Source organism: Bos grunniens, chromosome 8 (genome assembly GCF_055505025.1).
Source record: "Bos grunniens cultivar Pamir isolate PY7600 chromosome 8, Bosgru_T2T1.0, whole genome shotgun sequence".
Lineage (NCBI taxonomy): Eukaryota > Metazoa > Chordata > Mammalia > Artiodactyla > Bovidae > Bos > Bos grunniens.
The window spans coordinates 94,380,090-94,391,296 of record NC_141172.1 but is presented as its reverse complement, the minus strand read 5'-3'; the positions used below and the strand labels follow the sequence as shown (position 1 = coordinate 94,391,296).

The 11,207-nt window shown below is 41.7% G+C and overlaps 1 long non-coding RNA gene across 1 annotated transcript; it reads left to right on the top strand.

Moving 5' to 3' along the window:
* Nucleotides 1–2,187: 2,187 nt before the first annotated feature.
* LOC147367718 (uncharacterized) lies at nucleotides 2,188–8,495 on the top strand. The gene is made up of 3 exons (XR_015169299.1): nucleotides 2,188–2,321; nucleotides 5,728–5,967; nucleotides 7,140–8,495. It is a non-coding gene; the product is annotated as an uncharacterized LOC147367718 (long non-coding RNA).
* Nucleotides 8,496–11,207: the final 2,712 nt, after the last annotated feature.

Sequence of the window (11,207 nt, the reverse complement as noted above, 5' to 3'; positions counted from 1 at the left end):
TGCTCTATTGAGCACCTGACAGATAAGTTTTTAAAGGACAGCCTTTGCCTCAAAGGCTTAAACTCAAGTAGTGGCAGTTGTATAGGCAGTTGGGTCTTCATCTTTGGCTACACTGTTCACCCCTTTCCCTCCAGATTGTTGGAGCTGTTTGAGTCCAGGACTATAGGGTCTCCACCACCTTCATGAGCCACGCAGTGGGTATTCACTACAGGCTTTGGCTGAAGGTGGTAGCAAAGAGTTTCTCTGTCTTTAGGAAAAGTCTAATACGCCTTTGCCATGGGCAGATGGATTTTTAACTTCTCAGCTGTTTGTTTTTCTTTTTAATTTTTTTGTACTTAATTTTTTCTAATTAATTTTTAAAGATGACAGACAATATTATATTAGTGATTTGACATTTATATACATTACAAATTGATTATCGCAAGTCTAGTAACCATCTGTCACCATACAAAGTTAGTGTTAATACAATATTATTGACTACATCCCTATGCTGTACACGACATCCCCATGACTTATTTATTTCCTAACTGAAAGTTTGTACCTCCTTCACCTGTTTTGCCCTCTCCCACCTTCTCAGCTAGTTTTAATCACATAGTTTTCTATGGGCAAAAAGCTAGCTGTAACTTGTTTCAATAGACTTTCACCCCAGAGAGGGGAAGTGTGTATGTATGCACATGTGCGTGCTCAGTTGTGTCCCAACTATTTGAGACTCCATGGACTGAGCCTGCCAGGCTCCTCTGTCTATAGGATTTTCCAAGCAAGAATATTGGAGCAGTTTGCCATGTCCTGCTTCAGGGTATTTTACTGACCCAGGGATCAAACCTGTGTCTCTTTGGTCTCCTGAATTGGCAGGCGGATTCTTTACCAATTGCAACCACCTGGGAAGCTTGTTTCATTAGAGTTGCATGTAGGAAAGGGGAAGTAGTTCATTTTAGCCCACAGTATAGAGCTCTACCAATCAAAAATCCCAAAGGCAGTACTGGGAGCTGATAACACCCACTCACATACATACTTGAATTCATTTTTTATGTTTTTTTTTTTCCTGTAAGGGCTTCCCTTGTGGCTCAGCTGGTAAAGAATCTGCTTGCAATGTGGGAGACCTGGGTTCTGTCACTGGGTTGGGAAGATCCCCTGGAGAAGGGACAAGCTACGCACTCCAGTATTCTGGCCTGGAGAATTCCATGGACTGTATAGTCCATGGGGCTGCAGAAAGTTGGACACAACTCTTTTTCCTGTAAGGGGTGAAGCCAAAAGCATTCACCTGTGTAAACATGATAAAGTTCTAGTATCATACAACTGAAATAAATAGCAGCAGTTTAGAGAAAGAAGTTCCTGGTTAATAGAGATGTGATCAACACAGTTTAATGTGAGGATTCAATTTCCACCAAGACAGGAGAGTGATGGTCTTAAGAGTGGGTTTCTATCTTCTAGCTTATTACATTAGTTAATCAATTTACAGCCCAGGCTGCCTCTTTCTTGATGAGGATGGCTTTCACAGTTTCAGACTCTCAGGAGATTTAGGAGAAGGACTTAGCACTCTCAAAGAGGTGATGTGGGGGGACTTTCTAATTTGAAAGAATAGGAAGTCAGGCAACTGATACTGAGGGTCATGGTGACTTGTGCAGCCATGTGTGTGGATAGAGGGGGCCTGTCAACAAACTGCACCAGATGCCTCATCATCTTCCCAGGGAGATATTAGAATGTGGTTGTTTCTCTATTTTCTATTTTTTTGCTGGTGGAATGTAAAGTATTATTAATCATCAGATGCGAACTATTCACATGCATAGTAGAATCCTAGGTGAATGGGGGTGGGGAGAACTTATGTCTTTGGTTTCATTCTCCCATTTAGAGAGCTAGGAAATTAAATGTGCTTCACAACATGACCATTTCTGGTTTACAAGCAATCCATCCACATGATATAAGAAAGAACTCTTTCCTTCTTTCTTTCCATTTTTTTCTTTCCCCTATTTCCCTCCCATTTTCCTTCTCATTCACCTAATCATCATCCATCACCATCTATCCACCCACCCAATATTTACTGAGTACTTTCTATGTGCCAAGCTCCTTAGATTAGTAGCTCTGATCCGGGAATAGAGAGAGTGGAGGCCTGTTCAAGGGCAGGGCAGTCGGGATAGAGAGTAGAGCAGAAAAGTGAGGGAGTTGACAAGACATGAGACCCAGCAGGAGGTGAAGGATGATGATGATGGAGAAGTCAAAGACAGCTCCTCATTGGAGGTTCTTTCTCCTCCCATTTTGCAGAGTTCTACAGTCTCTGCCAGGAACTCTGGAACTTGCGTGCCACCTGAAACAAACAAAATATGGTAAGTACTGCAGTCTTTCTACGTATAATTTATAGTACTTAGACTTGCTGCCTCCAAGTTCTGCTGGGCAAGGTTTCACTTGATATGCTACCACATAGTGACTGTGTATTGCCTTACATTATTAAGAGTTATAAGAAGCTTACATGGCTGAAAAGTATAAACTTTAAATAAAATTTTGAACCCCCAAAGTCATATAAGAAAAACTAGTGAAATATTACAGAACAATTGGATAGTTCAGGAGACCAACTAAAGACTGAGAACATTGATGGCAGAGAAAAGGTATTGGAAATGAAATGTAAAAATTTGCTGGGACTAGTCAGATAGAAATCCTGAGGGCAAATCATTAATGACAATGGAAAAGTAGTAAATATTCTTATTACAAAGACTCTTCAATGCAGGAGTTAAAAATATACTCTAAAGATGATCGTGGTAGGAGGATTTCTCTGGCCTCTCTGTTTGAGACATTGACTCTATCACAAGAGCCTTTACAGGAGACACAGGCAGAGCTCAGAGAGTATGCACAGGAGGACAGCTCTGTACTGACATCTCTGTGTGGCTGGATCTAATTACAAACAACCATATGTTGCTCTCTCAAGAGCCTGATTACTGAACTCATTAAGTGCATCTAAGAACATAATTGTTAGTTTTGCTTATAATGAAATGTATGAATAAATAAGTACATTAATACTATAGTAAAATCTATTAAAATATGTTGGCTGGTGAAGGTGCAAAGCACCAGAGGAGGACAGGGAAGGGAGAATATTCACCTGGGAAAGGTTGTGCCCTGGGATGTGGCACAGACATTGATGCTTGCCAAAGAGTGTTGACATTCTCCCCTTGCATGTTCTTCTTCCTAAGGCAGACATGTCTTCTAGAGTAATTTTAGAATGATTTCTAGTAAATAAAAACAAAAATACCTAGAAAGGGGAATGCAGCTAACAGAAGTGGATGGTAAATCACTAGAATTCCAACCCAGCAGTCTTCTTTCTGCTTCATACAGCAACTTAAACCTCTACGTCATCTGTTTTTATACTCATCTAAATGCACTCATTTTAGTGTTCAGTTCTATAGGTTCTGAAAAATGGCCTGAGCCATGCAACCTCATCAAAGTTAAGATGCAGAACTGTTCTGTCACCCCTCGGAATAGCCTGTACTTCCCCCTTGTAGTCAACTGTTCCTCCCATCTTTAACCCTGGAAACCAGTGATCTTGTCTCTGTCTCTTCAGTCTTTTCCAGAATGACATGCAAGTGGAATTATATAGCAGCATAGCAACTTTTAAATTAAGGGTTTTAAAGCGAAGTGAGTGAGCAAGAACAAAACCAGAGTCTATTCCCTGAATATTCTAGTCAAATAAAATTTACTGTGCCAGACTCCTCACACCTTTCTAATACCCCTCAAAATATTTTTCCTGATTAAAGCAACTTTTGTTTTTCTTTCTCTGGGTCCTAACCCTCCGTTGCTTAAGAATTTTGGGGGTAGCTTTGCAAGTGTTTTCTGTTTGGTGATGATCATGAGTCTGACTCTACAGAGGAGACTTGCTTGGCAATATTTTTTCTGGGAGAGATGCATTGTTTTTCTAGAAATTTTATAAAATCTGAACTAAAGAGAAGAATTTATTTCAAGGAGTTCAATTAGGATTTCCCTGAAAGAGAACAGACAGCTAGAGTGTGGGAAGTACAGTGAAGCACATAAAAATGAGAAAAACTCTAAGCATCCTCTTTTATAAAGGTCAACCTCATACATAAAGGAACATAAAATTCCTGAAACATAAAACAGGGAGGCATACAAAGGAAAGCAACACCTGTGGGTTTGTTGGGATGCACGCAAATGCCGTGAGGCAGACAAGCCAGCTCTAGGTGCAGCAGGAATTCATTGCCTAACTCTCTTTCGCCCTTTCTACTCTTGCTCTTCGTGACCCAGAACATATTAACTATAAAAACAGATAGTAGGAGAGCTGGATTTTACCTTTAATTTCCCTTGGCTATTATTGGTTTTCTAACAACGGGTTTGGGGATATGGATTTGTTTTGTTCCATTCCATGAATTATGGGATTGATAATGCTGCCTGTCAGGGATAAGGATGGGGTGAAATACAGGCTGCTTTCTGCCTCCTTCTCCTTCACTGGTAGTATTTATTGTGCATCCACTCTGGACTAGGATAGTTGCTGTTTGGCTGGTGCTATCTTAGTATAGTTAACTTCTTCCTATTATGTCACCGTGCTTTCCCATCCAGTTGTTAAATCATTGTATCAAATCACTGTGTATGCCTGCTGGTTTGGGGTCCGCCACTGTGCTTGTCACCAGTATTAGAGGACTAGTCAAGGGGGGCTGACAGTAAACAGCTCCCCTTAAAAATTATATAAACAGAAGGGTGGAGACAGTGGCATGGTAAGCTATGGGGACAGCATATGCATGAGATCTTGTATTTTCCTCAACTCTCAATTTGTGATAAAATCAAGGTCCTGGAAAGACATTAATATTTTTGTTGCAAATACATTATATCCAAAGTCTTACCCAAATATGTTACGATTTGTTAATAAAAATAAAATTCAATTCTGTATGCAATAAATCTAACTTTTATATAAGAAAAAGTAAATTCATGAAAATGATGGGTTTGATATACAATCTCTGGCATCAGATGGTGAAACAGATGGTTTGTAAGCACATAGCAAGGAAAACAGCATGGGTTTACTAAGAGCAAGTCATGCTAAACTAACCTTGTTTCCCATTATGATTTTGATAGGATTGACACTGGTATAAAAAAGAAATTCCTTAGAATCAGTGTATCTTGATTTCAGTAAGGTTAAAATAGTCCTTGAGGATAAGATGGAGAAAACGCACCGAAATGGTAATGCAGTCGATTTGTCGCTATTTAAACAAGTAGTTTATGGACCAGGACAACCTTGAGGGAGGTATACAGTGGTATGTCAGAGGACTCTAATTGTTCCTTCATTTTATCAATAACCTGAAAGAAATCTGCACATTTTTGAGAGATACTGAATACAATGAATATCAAAATCAAGTTTTTTTAAGAAGAAAAAAAAGCAGATTGGAACTATACCCCAAACTAATAAAAGATTTTTAATAAAGACAGATGTAAAGTCCTAAATCTGTGCCTTAAAAAAATGTACACATATAGAAGGGGGTAATCGACTTCTTGTTAGTTCATGAAGAGAAGACATGGATATTTACATCAATTTCAAAAGTCAGTCAGTCAGTCAGTTCAGTCGCTCAGTCGTGTCCAACTCTTTGTGACCCCATGAACCACAGCACACCAGGCCTCCCTGTCCATCACCAACTCCCAGAATCCACCCAAACCCATGTCCATAGAGTGGGTGATGCCATCCAACCATCTCATTCTCTGTTGTCCCCTTCTCCTCCTGCCCTCAATCTTTCCAAACATCAGGGTCTTTTCAGATGAGTCAGCTCTTCACATCAGATGGCCAAAGGATTAGAGTTTCAGCTTCACCATCAGTCCTTCCAATGAGCACCCAGGACTGATCTCCTTTAGGATGGACTGGTGTGCGACGCAAGAGTGGCAGCTGCGTGGCACAGGAGCGGTGGAGAGGAGCTACCCAGCATCCAAGGTCAGGAGCAGCATCAAAGGTCAGGGGTGACAGCCCTGAGGAAATACCCCACGTCCAAGGTAAGAGAAACCCAAGTAAGACGGTAGGTGCTGAGAGAGGGCATCAGAGGGCAGACAGACTGAAACCACAATCACAGACAACTAGCCAATCTAATCACATGGACCACAGGCTTGTCTAACTCAATGAAACTAAGCCATGCCATGTGGGGCCACCCAAGACGGACGGGTCATGGTGGAGAGGTCTGACAGAATGTGGTCCACTGGAGAAGGGAACGGCAAACCACTTCAGTATTCTTGCCTTGAGAACCCCATGAACAGTATGGAAAGGCAAAAAATAGGACAATGAAAAATGAACTCCCCAGGTTGGTAGGTGCCCAATATGCTACTGGAGATCAGTGGAGAAATAACCCCAGAAAGAATTAAAGGATTTCAAAAGTAATGTGAGTCAACTGTATAAAATGGGTGCTGAATAATAGAATAGTATCTGTATCAGATGAAAATGGTCATCCCACTGTAGTTTCTATTGATCACATCCATCAGTAGAATTGTTTCTAGAACCACATGTCTGATTTTAGGAAAGACATTAACAAAGTGAAGCCATTTCTGAAAATCTGACTGTGTTGATTTGAGTCTGAAGATTCCATCATGGGACAAATAGGGGGGAAGGAACAGCATGTACTGAATGTCTAGTTAGAGCATAAGAAAGAAGATGAAAAGGTTGGAGGTAAACAGGAGGATGAAATAAGAATAGGTTAGCTTCCTAGGGGTTTAAACAATTAGTAAATGTGTAGGAAATGGCCCCAGAACACAAGTTATCTGGGATAAGGAAAGAGTCAAGTAGGGCATTCTACCCCTCTCGTTCTGAATAAGGGTGAGGAGTGTGTGCGTGTGTACATATGTGTGTGTCTGTGTAGGTTCAGATAAGTAGGGAGCTAGGTGGTGATCAAAGAGTATGTCCTGGGTCATGGAAAAAGCAAGAGAGTTCCAGAAAAACATCTATTTCTGCTTTATTGACTATGCCAAAGCCTTTGAATGTGTGGATCACAATAAACTGTGGAAAATTCTGAAAGAGATGGGAATACCAGACCACTTGACCTGCCTCTTGAGAAATTTGTATGCAGGTCAGGAAGCAACAGTTAGAACTGGACATGGAACAACACACTGGTTCCAAATAGGAAAAGGAGTACATCAAGGCTGTATATTGTCACCCTGTTTATTTAATTTCTATGCAGAGTACATCATGAGAAACGCTGGACTGAAAGAAACACAAGCTGGAATCAAGATTGCCGGGAGAAATATCAATAACCTCAGATATGCAGATGACACCACCCTTATGGCAGAAAGTGAAGAGGAACTAAAAAGCCTCTTGATGAAGGTGAAAGTGGAGAGTGAAAAAGTTGGCTTAAAGCTCAACATTCAGAAAACGAAGATCATGGCATTCGGTCCCATCACTTCATGGGAAATAGATGGAGAAACAGTGGAAACAGTGTCAGACTTTATTTTTGGGGGCTCCAAAATCCCTGCAGATGGTGACTGCAGCCATGAAATTAATAGACGCTTACTCCTTGAAAGGAAAGTTATGACCAACCTAGATAGTATATTCTAAAGCAGAGATGTTACTTTGCCAACAAAGGTCCGTCTAGTCAAGGCTATGGTTTTTCCTGTGGTCATGTATGGATGTGAGAGTTGGACTGTGAAGAAGGCTGAGCACCAAAGAATTGATGCTTTTGAACTGTGGTGTCAGAGAAGACTCTTGAGAGTCCCTTGGACTGCAAGGAGATCCAACCAGTCCATTCTGAAGGAGATCAGCCCTGGGATTTCTTTGGAAGGAATGATGCTGAAGCTGAAACTCCAGTACTTTGGCCACCTCATGCGAAGAGTTGACTCATTGGAAAAGACTCTGATGCTAGGAGGGATTGGGGGCAAGAGGAGAAGGGGACGACAGAGGATGAGATGGCTGGATGGCATCACTGACTCGATGGACATGAGTCTGAGTGAACTCTGGGAGTTGGTGATGGACAGGGAGGCCTGGCGTGCTGTGATTCATGGGGTCGCAAAGAGTCGGACATGACTGAGCGACTGGTCTGATCTGATCTGATCTGAACAAAATGACACAGACTGGGTGGCTTATAAACAACAGAAATTTATTTCTCACAGTTTTGGAAGCTAAAAGTTTGCAATCAGGTTGCCAGCATGGATAGGTTTTGGTGAGGGGCCTCGGCCAAATTGCAGACTGCTGTCTTTTAGTGTATTCTCCCATGGCAGAGAGAGGATGAGAGAATTCTCTGCAATCCCTTTCATAAGTATGGTATAGAGAGGGCTGCACTGTCATGACTTAATTACCTCCCAGAGGTCCTACCTCCTAACACCACCACTTTTAGGGTTAGGATTTCAACATGTCTTGGGGTGGGGGTAGACACGGACATAGTAGCATGTGCTCCTTCTCCCCCTTACTCCCACCATGCCTTCCCCCAGGGCAGTCCAGTTTGTCCTTATCATTCCATGTTCACTGTTGTCGCTAATTTAGTGCCAAGCCTCATTGTAGGAACTGGAGACACAAGGTTGAATAAATCCATTTTCTACATAAATTGAGCTCACAGTCTGGAGGGGACAAATGGGCATTGTGCCTACAAGTCGGCCCGCTGAGAACTGAGAAATGAAGTTAGGGATCTAGAGTCACTCAGTCATCAGTCCAGTGACTAAGTGTCATCTGCACAGACTTTCATAGCCGAAGGGGATTTTGGACATCTGCTTACTGTATTGTTTTCAGACAGTGCCTCGTGGAATCTTTGGGCTCTTGTGAAGCTTTCTTAGGGGTTGCTATGTACAAGTGTGTGCTAAGTCACTTCAGTTGCGTCTGACTCTTTGCAACCCTATGGAATGTAGCCCACCAGGCTCCTCTGTCCACAGGATTCTCCAGACAAGAATGATAGAGTGGGTTGCCATGCCCTTTCCCCTACTTGTAAGGGGGAGATCAAATCAGAAGATGTCAGAGATCCTCCTTTACTCACATTTTAAGCAGAGCAGTTCTACTTCTGTTTTATTTGTTCATTATACACAGATGAATTAACTTGAAGAAAGGGTACTGGTACTGCTAAGCATTTAACCATACTCTAAGGCCATGCAGGGGAAGAGAGAACAGTGGCCAAAAGGTATTAGAATTTGTTTGATGCAATTCAAATGTTTTAGTTTTATACCTATTATGTGTTTATAAAGACTATTCATTCAGTGACTATTGAAATACCTGATAAGCTATGATCCCATGTGCTTCTAAAATCATCCTAAGATTTTCCTTTAGAAGTTTAGCTTTTTCATAGGACTTCAGACTCCCTGAGGGCAAGACTTTGCCCTATCCATTTCTGTTTCTCAAATGAATAACATTGTGCCTGATACTTATGGGTGTTCCCAATGTTTCCTGAATGTATAAGGAAGGAATTAAATTACTGTATTAATTGGACCCAGAACAGATCTTCTAACCGGTTATGGAAAAATAAAACTCTGAAACCTCATTCAATTTTAAATAACCTAATAAGCTGAAAAAACATATATACATACACATTATACTGCATTAGTAATAACTATAGCAATCATCGGAGAAGGCAGTGGCACCCTACTCCAGTACTCTTGCCTGGATCATCCCATGGATGGAGAAGCCTGGTGGGCTACAGTCCATGGGGTCGCTAAGAGTCAAACACAACTAAGCGACTTCACTTTTCACTTTCAAGCATTGGAGAAGGAAATGGCAACCCACTCCAGTGTTCTTGCCTGGAGAATCCCAGGGACGGGGGAGCCTGGTGGGCTGCTGTCTCTGCGGTCGCACAGAGTCGGACACGACTGAAGCGACTTAGCAGCAGCATAGCAATCAAATTACATATTGATTGGTGTCGGAGAAGACTGAACATTTGGTTCTGAAGCAGTGTCTTTTCTTTCATCTGTGAGCACCCAGTCTCCCATCCCTTCCTCGTGAATCCTGAAATCTAAGTTATAAATAATGACAGAATTCTGCCAAAGATATTTCTCACAGGAGGGATATGTAACTTCCTTTCCTGTGATGCACTGACTCGCTAAACAGCTACGCGTGTGAATTCCAGTTAACAACAGCTTTTGTTCTTTCTGGTCAGACTTTCAGGCAAATATAAAATCTTCAGGATTCCTGTAGCCATTTCTGAGTGTAGGCTGGAAGCATTCAGACCCATCCAGAGGTACTTGGTAACCAGCTGATACATGACTATCTGACTTGGGTTTGGCCAGACCGAAGCCTGGACATTGGTTTGCCTCAGAGAAGGTGCATGCTGGGTGTGCAATGAACAAAACACTACTAGATAGTGTGTGGAGAGGGTGCTTTTCTCAGTTTTACCAAAAGTGTTAACCTGTAAAGCTGGCTAGTACTGCATACCTGCCCCCCCCAACACTGACGTATTCATTGAAAGAATCTTTAGTAAAGAATGGAAACCAAGGTTTTATGTAGACCAAGAAGGGGAGGATTATGTTCTCAGCAGGGAGTTGACAAGCAGTAGCTATGAATTATCCCAGGAAAACCAGGGAAGTCTCCTGAAGATATGGGAGTGATTAAGGGCCCTGCTTTTGATTGACAATTCATAACTCTTAAATTTCCTATGGTCCTTTAAGGCACCCCTCTTATCTAGAGTAAATGAAGTAACTTTAACAAATTGTTCCTTAGACTTACATTTGGTGACCATGACTTTATAGGAGAATGTAATTTTCCTCATTCTGGATAACTGAGACAAACCTTGTAGTCAAGTGTAGCCGGAGCATATTGCTTCTTCCCTTATGAATGTGAAATGGTGCGGGAAGCAGAAACCCACTTTTAGACATGAGATTTATGTCAGTGGTACTTGTTTTCCTCAAAAGAATCCCATCTCAAAGATGGCCTCCATCTTGTCAATGAAGTCCATCCTCTGAAATTGCTTTTCAGAAGGTGGATCCATATCTTATTCTTCCATCCACATTCCTTACATACAGAGCACGCATCATATGACAGGTTGTGCAGATACATTAGTTAACTGGCCACTGCCCTTATCTTCAAGAGTTACTGGGAAGAGGCACAAGTGTTTCTAGTATATATTACTGCCCAAGAAACTACCCAAACCTAATGCTGAAAACAAAATCAGCGATTTATTTTGCTCACATATCCCTAATTTTGGCAGAGAGCAGAGCATGAGCTCATCTCTGTTCCACATCTTTTGGGGAAATTTAAAGGGGCAGGGATCACATGAAGGCTTGCTTCACTAACCTGTCTGGAAGTTGATGCTGGCTGTAGGCTAACGTCCTAGCTGCGG